At 43.0% G+C, this 21999-nt stretch overlaps 18 non-coding genes across 18 annotated transcripts; all 18 read right to left on the reverse strand.

Annotated features, from left to right (window-relative positions):
* Positions 1–115: 115 nt before the first annotated feature.
* trnas-gcu lies at positions 116–197 on the reverse strand. The gene has a single exon. It is a non-coding gene; the product is annotated as a tRNA-Ser (tRNA).
* A 569-nt stretch (positions 198–766) lies between these two features.
* Positions 767–848, reverse strand: trnas-gcu. Its single transcript has one exon. It is a non-coding gene; the product is annotated as a tRNA-Ser (tRNA).
* Positions 849–2316: 1468 nt separating this feature from the next.
* On the reverse strand, positions 2317–2398 carry trnas-gcu. The gene has a single exon. It is a non-coding gene; the product is annotated as a tRNA-Ser (tRNA).
* A 1251-nt stretch (positions 2399–3649) lies between these two features.
* On the reverse strand, positions 3650–3731 carry trnas-gcu. The gene has a single exon. It is a non-coding gene; the product is annotated as a tRNA-Ser (tRNA).
* A 1159-nt stretch (positions 3732–4890) lies between these two features.
* On the reverse strand, positions 4891–4972 carry trnas-gcu. The gene has a single exon. It is a non-coding gene; the product is annotated as a tRNA-Ser (tRNA).
* Positions 4973–5541: 569 nt separating this feature from the next.
* trnas-gcu lies at positions 5542–5623 on the reverse strand. The gene has a single exon. It is a non-coding gene; the product is annotated as a tRNA-Ser (tRNA).
* Positions 5624–6364: 741 nt separating this feature from the next.
* trnas-gcu lies at positions 6365–6446 on the reverse strand. The gene has a single exon. It is a non-coding gene; the product is annotated as a tRNA-Ser (tRNA).
* A 1230-nt stretch (positions 6447–7676) lies between these two features.
* trnas-gcu lies at positions 7677–7758 on the reverse strand. The gene has a single exon. It is a non-coding gene; the product is annotated as a tRNA-Ser (tRNA).
* A 566-nt stretch (positions 7759–8324) lies between these two features.
* Positions 8325–8406, reverse strand: trnas-gcu. Its single transcript has one exon. It is a non-coding gene; the product is annotated as a tRNA-Ser (tRNA).
* A 735-nt stretch (positions 8407–9141) lies between these two features.
* On the reverse strand, positions 9142–9223 carry trnas-gcu. Its single transcript has one exon. It is a non-coding gene; the product is annotated as a tRNA-Ser (tRNA).
* Positions 9224–12100: 2877 nt separating this feature from the next.
* Positions 12101–12182, reverse strand: trnas-gcu. Its single transcript has one exon. It is a non-coding gene; the product is annotated as a tRNA-Ser (tRNA).
* Positions 12183–14129: 1947 nt separating this feature from the next.
* On the reverse strand, positions 14130–14211 carry trnas-gcu. The gene has a single exon. It is a non-coding gene; the product is annotated as a tRNA-Ser (tRNA).
* A 481-nt stretch (positions 14212–14692) lies between these two features.
* trnas-gcu lies at positions 14693–14774 on the reverse strand. Its single transcript has one exon. It is a non-coding gene; the product is annotated as a tRNA-Ser (tRNA).
* A 1956-nt stretch (positions 14775–16730) lies between these two features.
* Positions 16731–16812, reverse strand: trnas-gcu. The gene has a single exon. It is a non-coding gene; the product is annotated as a tRNA-Ser (tRNA).
* Positions 16813–17293: 481 nt separating this feature from the next.
* On the reverse strand, positions 17294–17375 carry trnas-gcu. The gene has a single exon. It is a non-coding gene; the product is annotated as a tRNA-Ser (tRNA).
* Positions 17376–18449: 1074 nt separating this feature from the next.
* trnas-gcu lies at positions 18450–18531 on the reverse strand. The gene has a single exon. It is a non-coding gene; the product is annotated as a tRNA-Ser (tRNA).
* A 482-nt stretch (positions 18532–19013) lies between these two features.
* Positions 19014–19095, reverse strand: trnas-gcu. The gene has a single exon. It is a non-coding gene; the product is annotated as a tRNA-Ser (tRNA).
* Positions 19096–20143: 1048 nt separating this feature from the next.
* trnas-gcu lies at positions 20144–20225 on the reverse strand. The gene has a single exon. It is a non-coding gene; the product is annotated as a tRNA-Ser (tRNA).
* Positions 20226–21999: the final 1774 nt, after the last annotated feature.

Genomic DNA, 21999 nt, shown 5'->3' on the forward strand with positions numbered 1-21999 from the left:
ACCACTCAGATACCAAGTCCTGTGCTCTCGCTGTGGCAGTCAGCAATTTTACCAGTGTTTGTGAAAGTCAAAATCTTCCAGTGCCAAAATAAAGCACAGAAATGTAATTGTTACACGATGAGGATGGGATTCGAACCCATGCATGCAGAGCACAATGGATTAGCAGTCCATCGCCTTAACCACTCGGCCACCTCATCCTGAATTTTGGTAGTGGCAAATGACTTTCAAAAAACTGTAGTTGCTGTATGTAAAACCCTTGATTGAAATCAATGAAAGTTAGGCAGAGCAATGGCAAGGCCATGTGTCGATCCCATCGAGACATTTAACAAACGTGTTGTAAACCCTAGATTGAAATCAATGAAGTTTGGTAGAGCACTGGCAAGGCCATGTGTCGATCCCATCGAGACATTTAACAAACGTGTTGTCAGGCCGAGTGGTCTCAAGTGCTTGATTAAGTGTGTTGAGGTGTCGGTTCAAATCCCACCATTGAGGTTACCCTTGGTGAAGCTATTCTTCAATACCTGAATCTTATTAGTCACTCTAGGATTGCGCAGGGATTCTATATTCATGTGGGGCCATGTAAGAGAGGAAATAACAAATGTTTTGTGAAGAGGTTGGTGTTATAATCCACACATGCAGTTCATCGCCTTCACCACTCAGATACCAAGTCCTGTGCTCTCGCTGTGGCAGTCAGCAATTTTACCAGTGTTTGTGAAAGTCAAAATCTTCCAGTGCCAAAATAAAGCACAGAAATGTAATTGTTACACGATGAGGATGGGACTCAAACCCATGCATGCAGAGCACAATGGATTAGCAGTCCATCGCCTTAACCACTCGGCCACCTCATCCTGAATTTTGGTAGTGGCAAATGACTTTCAAAAAACTGTAGTTGCTGTATGTAAAACCCTTGATTGAAATCAATGAAAGTTAGGCAGAGCAATGGCAAGGCCATGTGTCGATCCCATCGAGACATTTAACAAACGTGTTGTAAACCCTAGATTGAAATCAATGAAGTTTGGTAGAGCACTGGCAAGGCCATGTGTCGATCCCATCGAGACATTTAACAAACGTGTTGTCAGGCCGAGTGGTCTCAAGTGCTTGATTAAGTGTGTTGAGGTGTCGGTTCAAATCCCACCATTGAGGTTACCCTTGGTGAAGCTATTCTTCAATACCTGAATCTTATTAGTCACTCTAGGATTGCGCAGGGATTCTATATTCATGTGGGGCCATGTAAGAGAGGAAATAACAAATGTTTTGTGAAGAGGTTGGTGTTATAATCCACACATGCAGTTCATCGCCTTCACCACTCAGATACCAAGTCCTGTGCTCTCGCTGTAGGCAGTCAGCAATTTTACCAGTGTTTGTGAAATTCAAAATCTTCCAGTGCCAAAATAAAGCACAGAATTTTAATTGTTATACAATGAGATTCTAACCCATGCATGCAGAGCACAATGGATTAGCAGTCCATCGCCTTAACCACTCAGATACCAAGTCCTGTGCTCTCGCTGTGGCAGTCAGCAATTTTCCCAGTGTTTGTGAAAGTCAAAATCTTCCAGTGCCAAAATAAAGCACAGAAATTTAATTGTTACACGATGAGGATGGGAACCCATGAATGCAGAGCACAATGGATTAGCAGTCCATCGCCTTAACCACTCGGCCACCTCACCCTGTATTTTTAAGTGGCAAATTAATTAAAAAAACTGTAGTTGCTGTATGTAAACCCTAGATTGAAATCTATGAAAGTTCGGCAGAGCAATGGCAAGGCCATGTGTCGATCCCATCGAGACATTTAACAAACGTGTTGTCAGGCCGAGTGGTCTCAAGTGCTTGATTAAGTGTGTTGAGGTGTCGGTTCAAATCCCACCATTGAGGTTGCCCTTGGTGAAGCTATTCTTCAATACCTGAATCTTATTAGTCACTCTAGGATTGCGCAGGGATTCTATATTCATGTGGGGCCATGTAACAGAGGAAATAACAAATGTTTTGTGAAGAGGTTGGTGTTATAATCCACACATGCAGTTCATCGCCTTAACCACAAGATACCAAGTCCTGTGCTCTCGCTGTGGCAGTCAGCAATTTAACCAGTGTTTGTGAAAGTCAAAATCTTCCAGTGCCAAAAAAAGCACAGAATTTTAATTGTTATACAATGAGATTCTAACCTATGCATGCAGAGCACAATGGATTAGCAGTCCATCGCCTTAACCACTCAGATACCAAGTCCTGTGCTCTCGCTGTGGCAGTCAGCAATTTTCCCAGTGTTTGTGAAAGTCAAAATCTTCCAGTGCCAAAATAAAGCACAGAAATGTAATTGTTACACAATGAGGATGGGACTCGAACCCATGCATGCAGAGCACAATGGATTAGCAGTCCATCGCCTTAACCACTCGGCCACCTCATCCTTTATTTTGGTAGTGGCAAATGACTTTAAAAAACTGTAGTTGCTGTATGTAAACCCTAGATTGAAATCAATGAAAGTTAGGCAGAGCAATGGCAAGGCCATGTGTCGATCCCATCGAGACATTTAACAAACGTGTTGTAAAACCCTAGATTGAAATCAATGAAGTTTGGCAGAGCAATGGCAAGGCCATGTGTCGATCCCATCGAGACATTTAACAAACGTGTTGTCAGGCCGAGTGGTCTCAAGTGCTTGATTAAGTGTGTTGAGGTGTCGGTTCAAATCCCACCATTGAGGTTGCCCTTGGTGAAGCTATTCTTCAATACCTGAATCTTATTAGTCACTCTAGGATTGCGCAGGGATTCTATATTCATGTGGGGCCATGTAACAGAGGAAATAACAAATGTTTTGTGAAGAGGTTGGTGTTATAATCCACACATGCAGTTCATCGCCTTAACCACCAGATACCAAGTCCTGTGCTCTCGCTGTGGCAGTCAGCAATTTAACCAGTGTTTGTGAAAGTCAAAATCTTCCAGTGCCAAAATAAAGCACAGAATTTTAATTGTTATACAATGAGATTCTAACCCATGCATGCAGAGCACAATGGATTAGCAGTCCATCGCCTTAACCACTCAGATACCAAGTCCTGTGCTCTCGCTGTGGCAGTCAGCAATTTTCCCAGTGTTTGTGAAAGTCAAAATCTTCCAGTGCCAAAATAAAGCACAGAAATGTAATTGTTACACGATGAGGATGGGACTCGAACCCATGCATGCAGAGCACAATGGCCATGTGTCGATCCCATCGAGACATTTAACAAACGTGTTGTAAACCCTAGATTGAAATCAATGAAGTTTGGTAGAGCACTGGCAAGGCCATGTGTCGATCCCATCGAGACATTTAACAAACGTGTTGTCAGGCCGAGTGGTCTCAAGTGCTTGATTAAGTGTGTTGAGGTGTCGGTTCAAATCCCACCATTGAGGTTGCCCTTGGTGAAGCTATTCTTCAATACCTGAATCTTACTAGTCACTTTAGGATTGCGCAGGGATTCTATATTCATGTGGGGCCATGTAAGAGAGGAAATAACAAATGTTTCGTGAAGAGGTTGGTGTTATAATCCACACATGCAGTTCATCGCCTTCACCACTCAGATACCAAGTCCTGTGCTCTCGCTGTGGCAGTCAGCAATTTTACCAGTGTTTGTGAAAGTCAAAATCTTCCAGTGCCAAAATAAAGCACAGAAATTTAATTGTTACACGATGAGGATGGGATTCGAACCCATGAATGCAGAGCACAATGGATTAGCAGTCCATCGCCTTAACCACTCGGCCACCTCACCCTGTATTTTTAAGTGGCAAATTAATTAAAAAATCTGTAGTTGCTGTATGTAAACCCTAGTTTGAAACCAATGAAAGTTAGGCAGAGCAATGGCAAGGCCATGTGTCGATCCCATCGAGACATTTAACAAACGTGTTGTAAACCCTAGATTGAAATCAATGATGTTTGGTAGAGCACTGGCAAGGCCATGTGTCGGTCCCATCGAGACATTTAACAAACGTGTTGTCAGGCCGAGTAGTCTCAAGTGCTTGATTAAGTGTGTTGAGGTGTCGGTTCAAATCCCACCATTGAGGTTACCCTTGGTGAAGCTATTCTTCAATACCTGAATCTTATTAGTCACTCTAGGATTGCGCAGGGATTCTATATTCATGTGGGGCCATGTAAGAGAGGAAATAACAAATGTTTTGTGAAGAGGTTGGTGTTATAATCCACACATGCAGTTCATCGCCTTCACCACTCAGATACCAAGTCCTGTGCTCTCGCTGTGGCAGTCAGCAATTTTACCAGTGTTTGTGAAAGTCAAAATCTTCCCATGCATGCAGAGCACAATGGATTAGCAGTCCATCGCCTTAACCACTCGGCCACCTCATCCTGAATTTTGGTAGTGGCAAATGACTTTCAAAAAACTGTAGTTGCTGTATGTAAAACCCTTGATTGAAATCAATGAAAGTTAGGCAGAGCAATGGCAAGGCCATGTGTCGATCCCATCGAGACATTTAACAAACGTGTTGTAAACCCTAGATTGAAATCAATGAAGTTTGGTAGAGCACTGGCAAGGCCATGTGTCGATCCCATCGAGACATTTAACAAACGTGTTGTCAGGCCGAGTGGTCTCAAGTGCTTGATTAAGTGTGTTGAGGTGTCGGTTCAAATCCCACCATTGAGGTTACCCTTGGTGAAGCTATTCTTCAATACCTGAATCTTATTAGTCACTCTAGGATTGCGCAGGGATTCTATATTCATGTGGGGCCATGTAAGAGAGGAAATAACAAATGTTTTGTGAAGAGGTTGGTGTTATAATCCACACATGCAGTTCATCGCCTTCACCACTCAGATACCAAGTCCTGTGCTCTCGCTGTGGCAGTCAGCAATTTTACCAGTGTTTGTGAAAGTCAAAATCTTCCAGTGCCAAAATAAAGCACAGAAATGTAATTGTTACACGATGAGGATGGGATTCAAACCCATGCATGCAGAGCACAATGGATTAGCAGTCCATCGCCTTAACCACTCGGCCACCTCATCCTGAATTTTGGTAGTGGCAAATGACTTTCAAAAAACTGTAGTTGCTGTATGTAAAACCCTTGATTGAAATCAATGAAAGTTAGGCAGAGCAATGGCAAGGCCATGTGTCGATCCCATCGAGACATTTAACAAACGTGTTGTAAACCCTAGATTGAAATCAATGAAGTTTGGTAGAGCACTGGCAAGGCCATGTGTCGATCCCATCGAGACATTTAACAAACGTGTTGTCAGGCCGAGTGGTCTCAAGTGCTTGATTAAGTGTGTTGAGGTGTCGGTTCAAATCCCACCATTGAGGTTACCCTTGGTGAAGCTATTCTTCAATACCTGAATCTTATTAGTCACTCTAGGATTGCGCAGGGATTCTATATTCATGTGGGGCCATGTAAGAGAGGAAATAACAAATGTTTTGTGAAGAGGTTGGTGTTATAATCCACACATGCAGTTCATCGCCTTCACCACTCAGATACCAAGTCCTGTGCTCTCGCTGTGGCAGTCAGCAATTTTACCAGTGTTTGTGAAAGTCAAAATCTTCCAGTGCCAAAATAAAGCACAGAAATGTAATTGTTACACGATGAGGATGGGACTCAAACCCATGCATGCAGAGCACAATGGATTAGCAGTCCATCGCCTTAACCACTCGGCCACCTCATCCTGAATTTTGGTAGTGGCAAATGACTTTCAAAAAACTGTAGTTGCTGTATGTAAAACCCTTGATTGAAATCAATGAAAGTTAGGCAGAGCAATGGCAAGGCCATGTGTCGATCCCATCGAGACATTTAACAAACGTGTTGTAAACCCTAGATTGAAATCAATGAAGTTTGGTAGAGCACTGGCAAGGCCATGTGTCGATCCCATCGAGACATTTAACAAACGTGTTGTCAGGCCGAGTGGTCTCAAGTGCTTGATTAAGTGTGTTGAGGTGTCGGTTCAAATCCCACCATTGAGGTTACCCTTGGTGAAGCTATTCTTCAATACCTGAATCTTATTAGTCACTCTAGGATTGCGCAGGGATTCTATATTCATGTGGGGCCATGTAAGAGAGGAAATAACAAATGTTTTGTGAAGAGGTTGGTGTTATAATCCACACATGCAGTTCATCGCCTTCACCACTCAGATACCAAGTCCTGTGCTCTCGCTGTGGCAGTCAGCAATTTTACCAGTGTTTGTGAAAGTCAAAATCTTCCAGTGCCAAAATAAAGCACAGAATTTTAATTGTTATACAATGAGATTCTAACCCATGCATGCAGAGCACAATGGATTAGCAGTCCATCGCCTTAACCACTCAGATACCAAGTCCTGTGCTCTCGCTGTGGCAGTCAGCAATTTTACCAGTGTTTGTGAAAGTCAAAATCTTCCAGTGCCAAAATAAAGCACAGAAATTTAATTGTTACACGATGAGGATGGGATTCGAACCCATGCATGCAGAGCACAATGGATTAGCAGTCCATCGCCTTAACCACTCGGCCACCTCATCCTGTATTTTGGAAGTGGCAAATGATTTTAAAAAACTGTAGTTGCTGTATGTAAACCCTAGATTGAAATCAATGAAAGTTAGGCAGAGCAATGGCAAGGCCATGTGTAGAGCACTGGCAAGGCCGTCGGCCCATCCCATCGAGACATTTAACAAACGTGTTGTCAGGCCGAGTGGTCTCAAGTGCTTGATTAAGTGTGTTGAGGTGTCGGTTCAAATCCCACCATTGAGGTTGCCCTTGGTGAAGCTATTCTTCAATACCTGAATCGTATTAGTCACTCTAGGATTGCGCAGGGATTCTATATTCATGTGGGGCCATGTAAGAGAGGAAATAACAAATGTTTTGTGAAGAGGTTGGTGTTATAATCCACACATGCAGTTCATCGCCTTCACCACTCAGATACCAAGTCCTGTGCTCTCGCTGTGGCAGTCAGCAATTTTACCAGTGTTTGTGAAAGTCAAAATCTTCCAGTGCCAAAATAAAGCACAGAAATGTGATTGTTACACGATGAGGATGGGAACCCATGCATGCAGAGCACAATGGATTAGCAGTCCATCGCCTTAACCACTCGGCCACCTCATCCTGAATTTTGGTAGTGGCAAATGACTTTAAAAAACTGTAGTTGCTGTATGTAAACCCTAGATTGAAATCAATGAAAGTTAGGCAGAGCAATGGCAAGGCCATGTGTCGATCCCATCGAGACATTTAACAAACGTGTTGTCAGGCCGAGTGGTCTCAAGTGCTTGATTAAGTGTGTTGAGGTGTCGGTTCAAATCCCACCATTGAGGTTGCCCTTGGTGAAGCTATTCTTCAATACCTGAATCTTATTAGTCACTCTAGGATTGCGCAGGGATTCTATATTCATGTGGGGCCATGTAAGAGAGGAAATAACAAATGTTTTGTGAAGAGGTTGGTGTTATAATCCACACATGCAGTTCATCGCCTTCACCACCAGATACCAAGTCCTGTGCTCTCGCTGTGGCAGTCAGCAATTTAACCAGTGTTTGTGAAAGTCAAAATCTTCCAGTGCCAAAATAAAGCACAGAATTTTAATTGTTATACAATGAGATTCTAACCATGCATGCAGAGCACAATGGATTAGCAGTCCATCGCCTTAACCACTCAGATACCAAGTCCTGTGCTCTCGCTGTGGCAGTCAGCAATTTTCCCAGTGTTTGTGAAAGTCAAAATCTTCCAGTGCCAAAATAAAGCACAGAAATGTAATTGTTACACGATGAGGATGGGATTCGAACCCATGCATGCAGAGCACAATGGATTAGCAGTCCATCGCCTTAACCACTCAGCCACCTCATCCTTTATTTTGGTAGTGGCAAATGACTTTAAAAAACTGTAGTTGCTGTATGTAAACCCTAGATTGAAATCAATGAAAGTTAGGCAGAGCAATGGCAAGGCCATGTGTCGATCCCATCGAGACATTTAACAAACGTGTTGTAAACCCTAGATTGAAATCAATGAAGTTTGGTAGAGCACTGGCAAGGCCATGTGTCGATCCCATCGAGACATTTAACAAACGTGTTGTCAGGCCGAGTGGTCTCAAGTGCTTGATTAAGTGTGTTGAGGTGTCGGTTCAAATCCCACCATTGAGGTTGCCTTGGTGAAGCTATTCTTCAATACCTGAATCTTATTAGTCACTCTAGGATTGCGCAGGGATTCAATATTCATGTGGGGCCATGTAAGAGAGGAAATAACAAATGTTTTGTGAAGAGGTTGGTGTTATAATCCACACATGCAGTTCATCGCCTTCACCACTCAGATACCAAGTCCTGTGCTCTCGCTGTGGCAGTCAGCAATTTTACCAGTGTTTGTGAAAGTCAAAATCTTCCAGTGCCAAAATAAAGCACAGAAATGTAATTGTTACACGATGAGGATGGGATTCGAACCCATGCATGCAGAGCACAATGGATTAGCAGTCCATCGCCTTAACCACTCGGCCACCTCATCCTGTATTTTGAAGTGGCAAATGAATTTAAAAAACTGTAGTTGCTGTATGTAAACCCTTGATTGAAATCAATGAAAGTTAGGCAGAGCAATGGCAAGGCCATGTGTCGATCCCATCGAGACATTTAACAAACGTGTTGTAAAACCCTAGATTGAAATCAATGAAGTTTGGTAGAGCACTGGCAAGGCCATGTGTCGATCCCATCGAGACATTTAACAAACGTGTTGTCAGGCCGAGTGGTCTCAAGTGCTTGATTAAGTGTGTTGAGGTGTCGGTTCAAATCCCACCATTGAGGTTACCCTTGGTGAAGCTATTCTTCAATACCTGAATCTTATTAGTCACTCTAGGATTGCGCAGGGATTCTATATTCATGTGGGGCCATGTAAGAGAGGAAATAACAAATGTTTTGTGAAGAGGTTGGTGTTATAATCCACACATGCAGTTCATCGCCTTCACCACTCAGATACCAAGTCCTGTGCTCTCGCTGTAGCAGTCAGCAATTTTACCAGTGTTTGTGAAAGTCAAAATCTTAGTGCCAAAATAAAGCACAGAATTTTAATTGTTATACAATGAGATTCTAACATGCATGCAGAGCACAATGGATTAGCAGTCCATCGCCTTAACCACTCAGATACCAAGTCCTGTGCTCTCGCTGTGGCAGTCAGCAATTTTACCAGTGTTTGTGAAAGTCAAAATCTTCCAGTGCCAAAATAAAGCACAGAAATGTAATTGTTACACGATGAGGATGGGATTCGAACCCATGCATGCAGAGCACAATGGATTAGCAGTCCATCGCCTTAACCACTCGGCCACCTCATCCTTTATTTTGAATTGGCAAATGACTTTAAAAAACTGTAGTTGCTGTATGTAAACCCTAGTTTGAAACCAATGAAAGTTAGGCAGAGCAATGGCAAGGCCATGTGTCGATCCCATCGAGACATTTAACAAACGTGTTGTCAGGCCGAGTGGTCTCAAGTGCTTGATTAAGTGTGTTGAGGTGTCGGTTCAAATCCCACCATTGAGGTTGCCCTTGGTGAAGCTATTCTTCAATACCTGAATCTTACTAGTCACTCTAGGATTGCGCAGGGATTCTATATTCATGTGGGGCCATGTAAGAGAGGAAATAACAAATGTTTTGTGAAGAGGTTGGTGTTATAATCCACACATGCAGTTCATCGCCTTCACCACTCAGATACCAAGTCCTGTGCTCTCGCTGTGGCAGTCAGCAATTTTACCAGTGTTTGTGAAAGTCAAAATCTTCCAGTGCCAAAATAAAGCACAGAAATGTAATTGTTACACGATGAGGATGGGATTCGAACCCATGCATGCAGAGCACAATGGATTAGCAGTCCATCGCCTTAAACACTCGGCCACCTCATCCTGTATTTTGAAGTGGCAAATGAATTTTAAAAACCGTAGTTCCTGTATGTAAACCCTAGATTGAAATCAATGAAAGTTCTGCAGAGCAATGGCAAGGCCATGTGTCGATCCCATCGAGGCATTTAACAAACGTGTTGTCAGGCCGAGTGGTCTCAAGTGCTTGATTAAGTGTGTTGAGGTGTCGGTTCAAATCCCACCATTGAGGTTGCCCTTGGTGAAGCTATTCTTTCAATACCTGAATCTTACTAGTCACTTTAGGATTGAGCAGGGATTCTATATTCATGTGGGGCCATGTAAGAGAGGAAATAACAAATGTTTCGTGAAGAGGTTGGTGTTATAATCCACACATGCAGTTCATCGCCTTCACCACTCAGATACCAAGTCCTGTGCTCTCGCTGTGGCAGTCAGCAATTTTACCAGTGTTTGTGAAAGTCAAAATCTTCCAGTGCCAAAATAAAGCACAGAAATTTAATTGTTACACGATGAGAACCCATGAATGCAGAACACAATGGATTAGCAGTCCATCGCCTTAACCACTCGGCCACCTCACCCTGTATTTTTAAGTGGCAAATTAATTAAAAAAACTGTAGTTGCTGTATGTAAACCCTAGATTGAAATCAATGAAAGTTCGGCAGAGCAATGGCAAGGCCATGTGTCGATCCCATCGAGACATTTAACAAACGTGTTGTCAGGCCGAGTGGTCTCAAGTGCTTGATTAAGTGTGTTGAGGTGTCGGTTCAAATCCCACCATTGAGGTTACCCTTGGTGAAGCTATTCTTCAATACCTGAATCTTATTAGTCACTCTAGGATTGCGCAGGGATTCTATATTCATGTGGGGCCATGTAAGAGAGGAAATAACAAATGTTTTGTGAAGAGGTTGGTGTTATAATCCACACATGCAGTTCATCGCCTTCACCAATCAGATACCAAGTCCTGTGCTCTCGCTGTAGCAGTCAGCAATTTTACCAGTGTTTGTGAAATTCAAAATCTTCCAGTGCCAAAATAAAGCACAGAAATTTAATTGTTACACGATGAGGATGGGAACCCATGAATGCAGAGCACAATGGATTAGCAGTCCATCGCCTTAACCACTCGGCCACCTCATCCTGTATTTTTAAGTGGCAAATTACTTTAAAAAACTGTAGTTGCTGTATGTAAACCATAGATTGAAATCAATGAAAGTTAGGCAGAGCAATGGCAAGGCCATGTGTCGATCCCATCGAGACATTTAACAAACGTGTTGTCAGGCCGAGTGGTCTCAAGTGCTTGATTAAGTGTGTTGAGGTGTCGGTTCAAATCCCACCATTGAGGTTACCCTTGGTGAAGCTATTCTTCAATACCTGAATGTTATTAGTCACTCTAGGATTGCGCAGGGATTCTATATTCATGTGGGGCCATGTAAGAGAGGAAATAACAAATGTTTTGTGAAGAGGTTGGTGTTATAATCCACACATGCAGTTCATCGCCTTTACCACTCGGATACCAAGTCCTGTGCTCTCGCTGTGGCAGTCAGCAATTTTACCAGTGTTTGTGAAATTCAAAATCTTATGTGCCAAAATAAAGCACAGAATTTTAATTGTTATACAATGAGGTTCTAACCCATGCAAGCAGAGCACAATGGATTAGCAGTCCATCGCCTTAACCACTCAGATACCAAGTCCTGTGCTCTCGCTGTGGCAGTCAGCAATTTTACCAGTGTTTGTGAAAGTCAAAATCTTCCAGTGCCAAAATAAAGCACAGAAATTTAATTGTTACACGATGAGGATGGGATTGAACCCATGCATGCAGAGCACAATGGATTAGCAGTCCATCGCCTTAACCACTCGGCCACCTCATCGTGTATTTTGAAGTGGCAAATGAATTTAAAAAACTGTAGTTCCTGTATGTAAACCCTAGATTGAAATCAATGAAGTTCTGCAGAGCAATGGCAAGGCCATGTGTCGATCCCATCGAGACATTTAACAAACGTGTTGTCAGGCCGAGTGGTCTCAAGTGCTTGATTAAGTGTGTTGAGGTGTCGGTTCAAATCCCACCATTGAGGTTGCCCTTGGTGAAGCTATTCTTCAATACCTGAATCTTACTAGTCACTTTAGGATTGCGCAGGGATTCTATATTCATGTGGGGCCATGTAAGAGAGGAAATAACAAATGTTTCGTGAAGAGGTTGGTGTTATAATCCACACATGCAGTTCATCGCCTTCACCACTCAGATACCAAGTCCTGTGCTCTCGCTGTGGCAGTCAGCAATTTTACCAGTGTTTGTGAAAGTCAAAATCTTCCAGTGCCAAAATAAAGCACAGAAATTTAATTGTTACACGATGAGGATGGGATTTGAACCCATGAATGCAGAGCACAATGGATTAGCAGTCCATCGCCTTAACCACTCGGCCACCTCACCCTGTATTTTTAAGTGGCAAATTAATTAAAAAAAACTGTAGTTGCTGTATGTAAACCCTAGATTGAAATCAATGAAAGTTCTGCAGAGCAATGGCAAGGCCATGTGTCGATCCCATCGAGGCATTTAACAAACGTGTTGTAAACCCTAGATTGAAATCAATGAAGTTTGGTAGAGCACTGTCAAGGCCATGTGTCGATCCCATCGAGACATTTAACAAACGTGTTGTCAGGCCGAGTGGTCTCAAGTGCTTGATTAAGTGTGTTGAGGTGTTCGGTTCAAATCCCACCATTGAGGTTGCCCTTGGTGAAGCTATTCTCAATACCTGAATCCTATTAGTCACTCTAGGATTGCGCAGGGATTCAATATTCATGTGGGGCCATGTAAGAGAAATAACAAATGTTTTGTGAAGAGGTTGGTGTTATAATCCACACATGCAGTTCATCGCCTTCACCACTCAGATACCAAGTCCTGTGCTCTCGCTGTAAGCAGTCAGCAATTTTACCAGTGTTTGTGAAATTCAAAATCTTCCAGTGCCAAAATAAAGCACAGAATTTTAATTGTTATACAATGAGATTCTAACATGCAGAGCACAATGGATTAGCAGCCCATCGCCTTAACCACTCAGATACCAAGTCCTGTGCTCTCGCTGTGGCAGTCAGCAATTTTACCAGTGTTTGTGAAAGTCAAAATCTTCCAGTGCCAAAATAAAGCACAGAAATTTAATTGTTACACGATGAGGATGCGATTCAAACCCATGCATGCAGAGCACAATGGATTAGCAGTCCATCACCTTAACCACTCGGCCACCTCATCCTGAATTTTGGTAGTGGCAAATGACTTTCAAAAAACTGAAGTTGCTGTATGTAAAACCCTTGATTGAAATCAATGAAAGTTAGGCAGAGCAATGGCAAGGCCATGTGTCGATCCCATCGAGACATTTAACAAACGTGTTGTAAAACCCTAGATTGAAATCAATGAAGTTTGGTAGAGCACTGTCAAGGCCATGTGTCGATCCCATCGAGACATTTAACAAACGTGTTGTCAGGCCGAGTGGTCTCAAGTGCTTGATTAAGTGTGTTGAGGTGTTCGGGTTCAAATCCCACCATTGAGGTTGCCTTTGGTGAAGCTATTCTCAATACCTGAATCCTATTAGTCACTCTAGGATTGCGCAGGGATTCAATATTCATGTGGGGCCATGTAAGAGAGGAAATAACAAATGTTTCGTGAAGAGGTTGGTGTTATAATCCACACATGCAGTTCATCGCCTTCACCACTCAGATACCAAGTCCTGTGCTCTCGCTGTGGCAGTCAGCAATTTTACCAGTGTTTGTGAAAGTCAAAATCTTCCAGTGCCAAAATAAAGCACAGAAATGTAATTGTTACACGATGAGGATGGGATTCGAACCCATGCATGCAGAGCACAATGGATTAGCAGTCCATCGGCTTAAACACTCGGCCACCTCATCCTGTATTTTGAAGTGGCAAATGAATTTAAAAAACTGTAGTTCCTGTATGTAAAACCCTAGATTGAAATCAATGAAAGTTCTGCAGAGCAATGGCAAGGCCATGTGTCGATCCCATCGAGGCATTTAACAAACGTGTTGTCAGGCCGAGTGGTCTCAAGTGCTTGATTAAGTGTGTTGAGGTGTTGGTTCAAATCCCACCATTGAGGTTGCCCTTGGTGAAGCTATTCTTCAATACCTGAATCTTTACTAGTCACTTTAGGATTGCGCAGGGATTCTATATTCATGTGGGGCCATGTAAGAGAGGAAATAACAAATGTTTTGTGAAGAGGTTGGTGTTATAATCCACACATGCAGTTCATCGCCTTCACAACTCAGATACCAAGTCCTGTGCTCTCGCTGTGGCAGTCAGCAATTTTACCAGTGTTTGTGAAAGTCAAAATCTTCCAGTGCCAGAATAAAAAACAGAAATGTAATTGTTACACGATGAGGATGGGACTCGAACCCATGCATGCAGAGCACAATGGATTAGCAGTCCATCGCCTTAACCACTCGGCCACCTCATCCTGAATTTTGGTAGTGGCAAATGACTTTCAAAAAACTGAAGTTGCTGTATGTAAACCCTTGATTGAAATCAATGAAAGTTAGGCAGAGCAATGGCAAGGCCATGTGTCGATCCCATCGAGACATTTAACAAACGTGTTGTCAGGCCGAGTGGTCTCAAGTGCTTGATTAAGTGTGTTGAGGTGTCGGTTCAAATCCCACCATTGAGGTTATCCTTGGTGAAGCTATTCTTCAATACCTGAATCTTATTAGTCACTCTAGGATTGCGCAGGGATTCAATATTCATGTGGGGCCATGTAAGAGAGGAAATAACAAATGTTTTGTGAAGAGGTTGGTGTTATAATCCACACATGGAGTTCATCGCCTTTACCACTCGGATACCAAGTCCTGTGCTCTCGCTGTGGCAGTCAGCAATTTTCCCAGTGTTTGTGAAAGTCAAAATCTTCCAGTGCCAAAATAAAGCACAGAAATGTAATTGTTACACGATGAGGATGGGACTCGAACCCATGCATGCAGAGCACAATGGATTAGCAGTCCATCGCCTTAACCACTCGGCCACCTCATCCTGAATTTTGATAGTGGCAAATGACTTTCAAAAAACTGTAGTTGCTGTATGTAAAACCCTTGATTGAAATCAATGAAAGTTAGGCAGAGCAATGGCAAGGCCATGTGTCGATCCCATCGAGACATTTAACAAACGTGTTGTCAGGCCGAGTGGTCTCAAGTGCTTGATTAAGTGTGTTGAGGTGTTCGGGTTCAAATCCCACCATTGAGGTTGCCTTTGGTGAAGCTATTCTCAATACCTGAATCCTACTAGTCACTCTAGGATTGCGCAGGGATTCAATATTCATGTGGGGCCATGTAAGAGAGGAAATAACAAATGTTTCGTGAAGAGGTTGGTGTTATAATCCACACATGCAGTTCATCGCCTTCACCACTCAGATACCAAGTCCTGTGCTCTCGCTGTGGCAGTCAGCAATGTTACCAGTGTTTGTGAAAGTCAAAATCTTCCAGTGCCAAAATAAAGCACAGAAATCTAATTGTTACACGATGAGGATGGGATTCGAACCCATGCATGCAGAGCACAATGGATTAGCAGTCCATCGCCTTAACCACTCAGATACCAAGTCCTGTGCTCTCGCTGTGGCAGTCAGCAATTTTACCAGTGTTTGTGAAAGTCAAAATCTTCCAGTGCCAAAATAAAGCACAGAAATTTAATTGTTACACAATGAGGATGGGATTCGAACCCATGGATGCAGAGCACAATGGATTAGCAGTCCATCGCCTTAAACACTCGGCCACCTTATCCTGTATTTTGAAGTGGCAAATGAATTTAAAAAACTGTAGTTCCTGTATGTAAACCCTAGTTTGAAATCAATGAAAGTTCTGCAGAGCAATGGCAAGGCCATGTGTCGATCCCATCGAGGCATTTAACAAACGTGTTGTCAGGCCGAGTGGTCTCAAGTACTTGATTAAGTGTGTTGAGGTGTTCGGGTTCAAATCCCACCATTGAGGTTACCCTTGGTGAAGCTATTCTTCAATACCTGAATCTTATTAGTCACTCTAGGATTGCGCAGGGATTCTATATTCATGTGGGGCCATATAAGAGAGGAAATAACAAATGTTTTGTGAAGAGGTTGGTGTTATAATCCACACATGCAGTTCATCGCCTTCACCACTCAGATACCAAGTCCTGTGCTCTCGCTGTAGCAGTCAGCAATTTTACCAGTGTTTGTGAAATTCAAAATCTTATGTGCCAAAATAAAGCACAGAATTTTAATTGTTATACAATGAGATTCTAACACATGCATGCAGAGCACAATGGATTAGCAGCCCATCGCCTTAACCACTCAGATACCAAGTCCTGTGCTCTCGCTGTGGCAGTCAGCAATTTTACCAGTGTTTGTGAAAGTCAAAATCTTCCAGTGCCAAAATAAAGCACAGAAATTTAATTGTTACACAATGAGGTTGGGATTCGAATCCATGCATGCAGAGCACAATGGATTAGCAGTCCATCGCCTTAAACACTCGGCCACCTCATCCTGTATTTTGAAGTGGCAAATGAATTTAAAAAACTGTAGTTCCTGTATGTAAACCCTAGATTGAAATCAATGAAAGTTAGGCAGAGCAATGGCAAGGCCATGTGTCGATCCCATCGAGACATTTAACAAACGTGTTGTCAGGCCGAGTGGTCTCAAGTGCTTGATTAAGTGTGTTGAGGTGTTCGGGTTCAAATCCCACCATTGAGGTTGCCCTTGGTGAAGCTATTCTCAATACCTGAATCTACTAGTCACTCTAGGATTGTGCAGGGATTCAATATTCATGTGGGGCCATGTAAGAGAGGAAATAACAAATGTTTTGTGAAGAGGTTGGTGTTATAATCCACACATGCAGTTCATCGCCTTCACCACTCAGATACCAAGTCCTGTGCTCTCGCTGTGGCAGTCAGCAATTTTACCAGTGTTTGTGAAAGTCAAAATCTTCCAGTGCCAAAATAAAGCACAGAAATGTAATTGTTACACGATGAGGATGGGATTCGAACCCATGCATGCAGAGCACAATGGATTAGCAGTCCATCGCCTTAACCACTCGGCCACCTCATCCTGAATTTTGGTAGTGGCAAATGACTTTCAAAATCTGTAGTTGCTGTATGTAAACCCTTGATTGAAATCAATGAAAGTTAGGCAGAGCAATGGCAAGGCCATGTGTCGATCCCATCGAGACATTTAACAAACGTGTTGTCAGGCCGAGTGGTCTCAAGTACTTGATTAAGTGTGTTGAGGTGTTCGGGTTCAAATCCCACCATTGAGGTTGCCTTTGGTGAAGCTATTCTCAATACCTGAATCCTATTAGTCACTCTAGGATTGCGCAGGGATTCAATATTCATGTGGGGCCATGTAAGAGAGGAAATAACAAATGTTTTGTGAAGAGGTTGGTGTTATAATCCACACATGGAGTTCATCGCCTTTACCACTCAGATACCAAGTCCTGTGCTCTCGCTGTGGCAGTCAGCAATTTTCCCAGTGTTTGTGAAAGTCAAAATCTTCCAGTGCCAAAATAAAGCACAGAAATGTAATTGTTACACAATGAGGATGGGACTCGAACCCATGCATGCAGAGCACAATGGATTAGCAGTCCATCGCCTTAACCACTCGGCCACCTCATCCTGAATTTTGGTAGTGGCAAATGACTTTCAAAAAACTGTAGTTGCTGTATGTAACACCCTAGATTGAAATCAATGAAAGTTCTGCAGAGCAATGGCAAGGCCATGTGTCGATCCCATCGAGGCATTTAACAAACGTGTTGTCAGGCCGAGTGGTCTCAAGTGCTTGATTAAGTGTGTTGAGGTGTCGGTTCAAATCCCACCATTGAGGTTGCCCTTGGTGAAGCTATTCTTCAATACCTGAATCTTACTAGTCACTTTAGGATTGCGCAGGGATTCTATATTCATGTGGGGCCATGTAAGAGAGGAAATAACAAATGTTTCGTGAAGAGGTTGGTGTTATAATCCACACATGCAGTTCATCGCCTTCACCACTCAGATACCAAGTCCTGTGCTCTCGCTGTGGCAGTCAGCAATTTTACCAGTGTTTGTGAAAGTCAAAATCTTCCCATGCATGCAGAGCACAATGGATTAGCAGTCCATCGCCTTAACCACTCGGCCACCTCATCCTGAATTTTGGTAGTGGCAAATGACTTTCAAAAAACTGTAGTTGCTGTATGTAAACCCTTGATTGAAATCAATGAAAGTTAGGCAGAGCAATGGCAAGGCCATGTGTCGATCCCATCGAGACATTTAACAAACGTGTTGTAAACCCTAGATTGAAATCAATGAAGTTTGGTAGAGCACTGGCAAGGCCATGTGTCGATCCCATCGAGACATTTAACAAACGTGTTGTCAGGCCGAGTGGTCTCAAGTGCTTGATTAAGTGTGTTGAGGTGTCGGTTCAAATCCCACCATTGAGGTTACCCTTGGTGAAGCTATTCTTCAATACCTGAATCTTATTAGTCACTCTAGGATTGCGCAGGGATTCTATATTCATGTGGGGCCATGTAAGAGAGGAAATAACAAATGTTTTGTGAAGAGGTTGGTGTTATAATCCACACATGCAGTTCATCGCCTTTACCACTCGGATACCAAGTCCTGTGCTCTCGCTGTGGCAGTCAGCAATTTTCCCAGTGTTTGTGAAAGTCAAAATCTTCCAGTGCCAAAATAAAGCACAGAAATGTAATTGTTACACGATGAGGATGGGACTCGAACCCATGCATGCAGAGCACAATGGATTAGCAGTCCATCGCCTTAACCACTCGGCCACCTCATCCTGAATTTTGGTAGTGGCAAATGACTTTCAAAAAACTGTAGTTGCTGTATGTAAACCCTTGATTGAAATCAATGAAAGTTAGGCAGAGCAATGGCAAGGCCATGTGTCGATCCCATCGAGACATTTAACAAACGTGTTGTCAGGCCGAGTGGTCTCAAGTACTTGATTAAGTGTGTTGAGGTGTTCGGGTTCAAATCCCACCATTGAGGTTGCCTTTGGTGAAGCTATTCTCAATACCTGAATCCTATTAGTCACTCTAGGATTGCGCAGGGATTCAATATTCATGTGGGGCCATGTAAGAGAGGAAATAACAAATGTTTTGTGAAGAGGTTGGTGTTATAATCCACACATGGAGTTCATCGCCTTTACCACTCGGATACCAAGTCCTGTGCTCTCGCTGTGGCAGTCAGCAATTTTCCCAGTGTTTGTGAAAGTCAAAATCTTCCAGTGCCAAAATAAAGCACAGAAATGTAATTGTTACACGATGAGGATGGGACTCGAACCCATGCATGCAGAGCACAATGGATTAGCAGTCCATCGCCTTAACCACTCGGCCACCTCATCCTGAATTTTGGTAGTGGCAAATGACTTTCAAAAAACTGTAGTTGCTGTATGTAAAACCCTTGATTGAAATCAATGAAAGTTAGGCAGAGCAATGGCAAGGCCATGTGTCGATCCCATCGAGACATTTAACAAACGTGTTGTCAGGCCGAGTGGTCTCAAGTGCTTGATTAAGTGTGTTGAGGTGTTCGGGTTCAAATCCCACCATTGAGGTTGCCTTTGGTGAAGCTATTCTTCAATACCTGAATCCTATTAGTCACTCTAGGATTGCGCAGGGATTCAATATTCATGTGGGGCCATGTAAGAGAGGAAATAACAAAAGTTTTGTGAAGAGGTTGGTGTTATAATCCACACATGCAGTTCATCGCCTTTACCACTCAGATACCAAGTCCTGTGCTCTCGCTGTGGCAGTCAGCAATTTTACCAGTGTTTGTGAAAGTCAAAATCTTCCAGTGCCAAAATAAAGCACAGAAATGTAATTGTTACACGATTAGGATGGGACTCGAACCCATGCATGCAGAGCACAATGGATTAGCAGTCCATCGCCTTAACCACTCGGCCACCTCATCCTGAACTTTAGTAGTGTCAAATGACTTTCAAAAAACTGTAGTTGCTGTATGTAAAACCCTTGATTGAAATCAATGAAAGTTAGGCAGAGCAATGGCAAGGCCATGTGTCGATCCCATCGAGACATTTAACAAACGTGTTGTCAGGCCGAGTGGTCTCAAGTGCTTGATTAAGTGTGTTGAGGTGTCGGTTCAAATCCCACCATTGAGGTTACCCTTGGTGAAGCTATTCTTCAATACCTGAATCTTATTAGTCACTCTAGGATTGCGCAGGGATTCTATATTCATGTGGGGCCATGTAAGAGAGGAAATAACAAATGTTTCGTGAAGAGGTTGGTGTTATAATCCACACATGCAGTTCATCGCCTTCACCACTCAGATACCAAGTCCTGTGCTCTCGCTGTGGCAGTCAGCAATTTTACCAGTGTTTGTGAAAGTCAAAATCTTCCAGTTCCAGAATAAAGCACAGAAATGTAATTGTTACACGATGAGGATGGGACTCGAACCCATGCATGCAGAGCACAATGGATTAGCAGTCCATCGCCTTAACCACTCGGCCACCTCATCCTGAATTTTGGTAGTGGCAAATGACTTTCAAAAAACTGTAGTTGCTGTATGTAAACCCTAGATTGAAATCAATGAAAGTTAGGCAGAGCAATGGCAAGGCCATGTGTCGATCCCATCGAGACATTTAACAAACGTGTTGTCAGGCCGAGTGGTCTCAAGTGCTTGATTAAGTGTGTTGAGGTGTCGGTTCAAATCCCACCATTGAGGTTGCCTTTGGTGAAGCTATTCTCAATACCTGAATCCTATTAGTCACTCTAGGATTGCGCAGGGATTCAATATTCATGTGGGGCCATGTAAGAGAGGAAATAACAAAAGTTTTGTGAAGAGGTTGGTGTTATAATCCACACATGCAGTTCATCGCCTTTACCACTCAGATACCAAGTCCTGTGCTCTCGCTGTGGCAGTCAGCAATTTAACCAGTGTTTGTGAAAGTCAAAATCTTCCAGTGCCAAAAAATGCACAGAATTTTAATTGTTATACAATGAGATTCTAACCTATGCATGCAGAGCACAATGGATTAGCAGTCCATCGCCTTAACCACTCGGCCACCTCATCCTTTATTTTGAATTGGCAAATGACTTTAAAAAACTGTAGTTGCTGTATGTAAACCCTGTTTGAAATCAATGAAAGTTAGGCAGAGCAATGGCAAGGCCATGTGTCGATCCCATCGAGACATTTAACAAACGTGTTGTAAACCCTAGATTGAAATCAATGAAGTTTGGCAGAGCAATGGCAAGGCCATGTGTCGATCCCATCGAGACATTTAACAAACGTGTTGTCAGGCCGAGTGGTCTCAAGTGCTTGATTAAGTGTGTTGAGGTGTCGGTTCAAATCCCACCATTGAGGTTGCCCTTGGTGAAGCTATTCTTCAATACCTGAATCGTATTAGTCACTCTAGGATTGCGCAGGGATTCTATATTCATGTGGGGCCATGTAAGAGAGGAAATAACAAATGTTTTGTGAAGAGGTTGGTGTTATAATCCACACATGCAGTTCATCGCCTTAACCACTCAGATACCAAGTCCTGTGCTCTCGCTGTGGCAGTCAGCAATTTAACCAGTGTTTGTGAAAGTCAAAATCTTCCAGTGCCAAAAAAAGCACAGAATTTTAATTGTTATACAATGAGATTCTAACCCATGCATGAAGAGCACAATGGATTAGCAGTCCATCACCTTCACCACTCAGATACCAAGTCCTGTGCTCTCGCTGTGGCAGTCAGCAATTTTCCCAGTGTTTGTGAAAGTCAAAATCTTCCAGTGCCAAAATAAAGCACAGAAATGTAATTGTTACACGATGAGGATGGGACTCGACCCCATGCATGCAGAGCACAAATTAGGCCATGTGTCGATCCCATCGAGACATTTAACAAACGTGTTGTAAACCCTAGATTGAAATCAATGAAGTTTGGTAGAGCACTGGCAAGGCCATGTGTCGATCCCATCGAGACATTTAACAAACGTGTTGTCAGGCCGAGTGGTCTCAAGTGCTTGATTAAGTGTGTTGAGGTGTCGGTTCAAATCCCACCATTGAGGTTACCCTTGGTGAAGCTATTCTTCAATACCTGAATCTTATTAGTCACTCTAGGATTGCGCAGGGATTCTATATTCATGTGGGGCCATGTAAGAGAGGAAATAACAAATGTTTTGTGAAGAGGTTGGTGTTATAATCCACACATGCAGTTCATCGCCTTCACCACTCAGATACCAAGTCCTGTGCTCTCGCTGTGGCAGTCAGCAATTTTACCAGTGTTTGTGAAAGTCAAAATCTTCCAGTG

Source organism: Oncorhynchus gorbuscha, linkage group LG14, assembly GCF_021184085.1.
Source record: "Oncorhynchus gorbuscha isolate QuinsamMale2020 ecotype Even-year linkage group LG14, OgorEven_v1.0, whole genome shotgun sequence".
In the NCBI taxonomy this organism is placed as follows: Eukaryota; Metazoa; Chordata; class Actinopteri; order Salmoniformes; family Salmonidae; genus Oncorhynchus; species Oncorhynchus gorbuscha.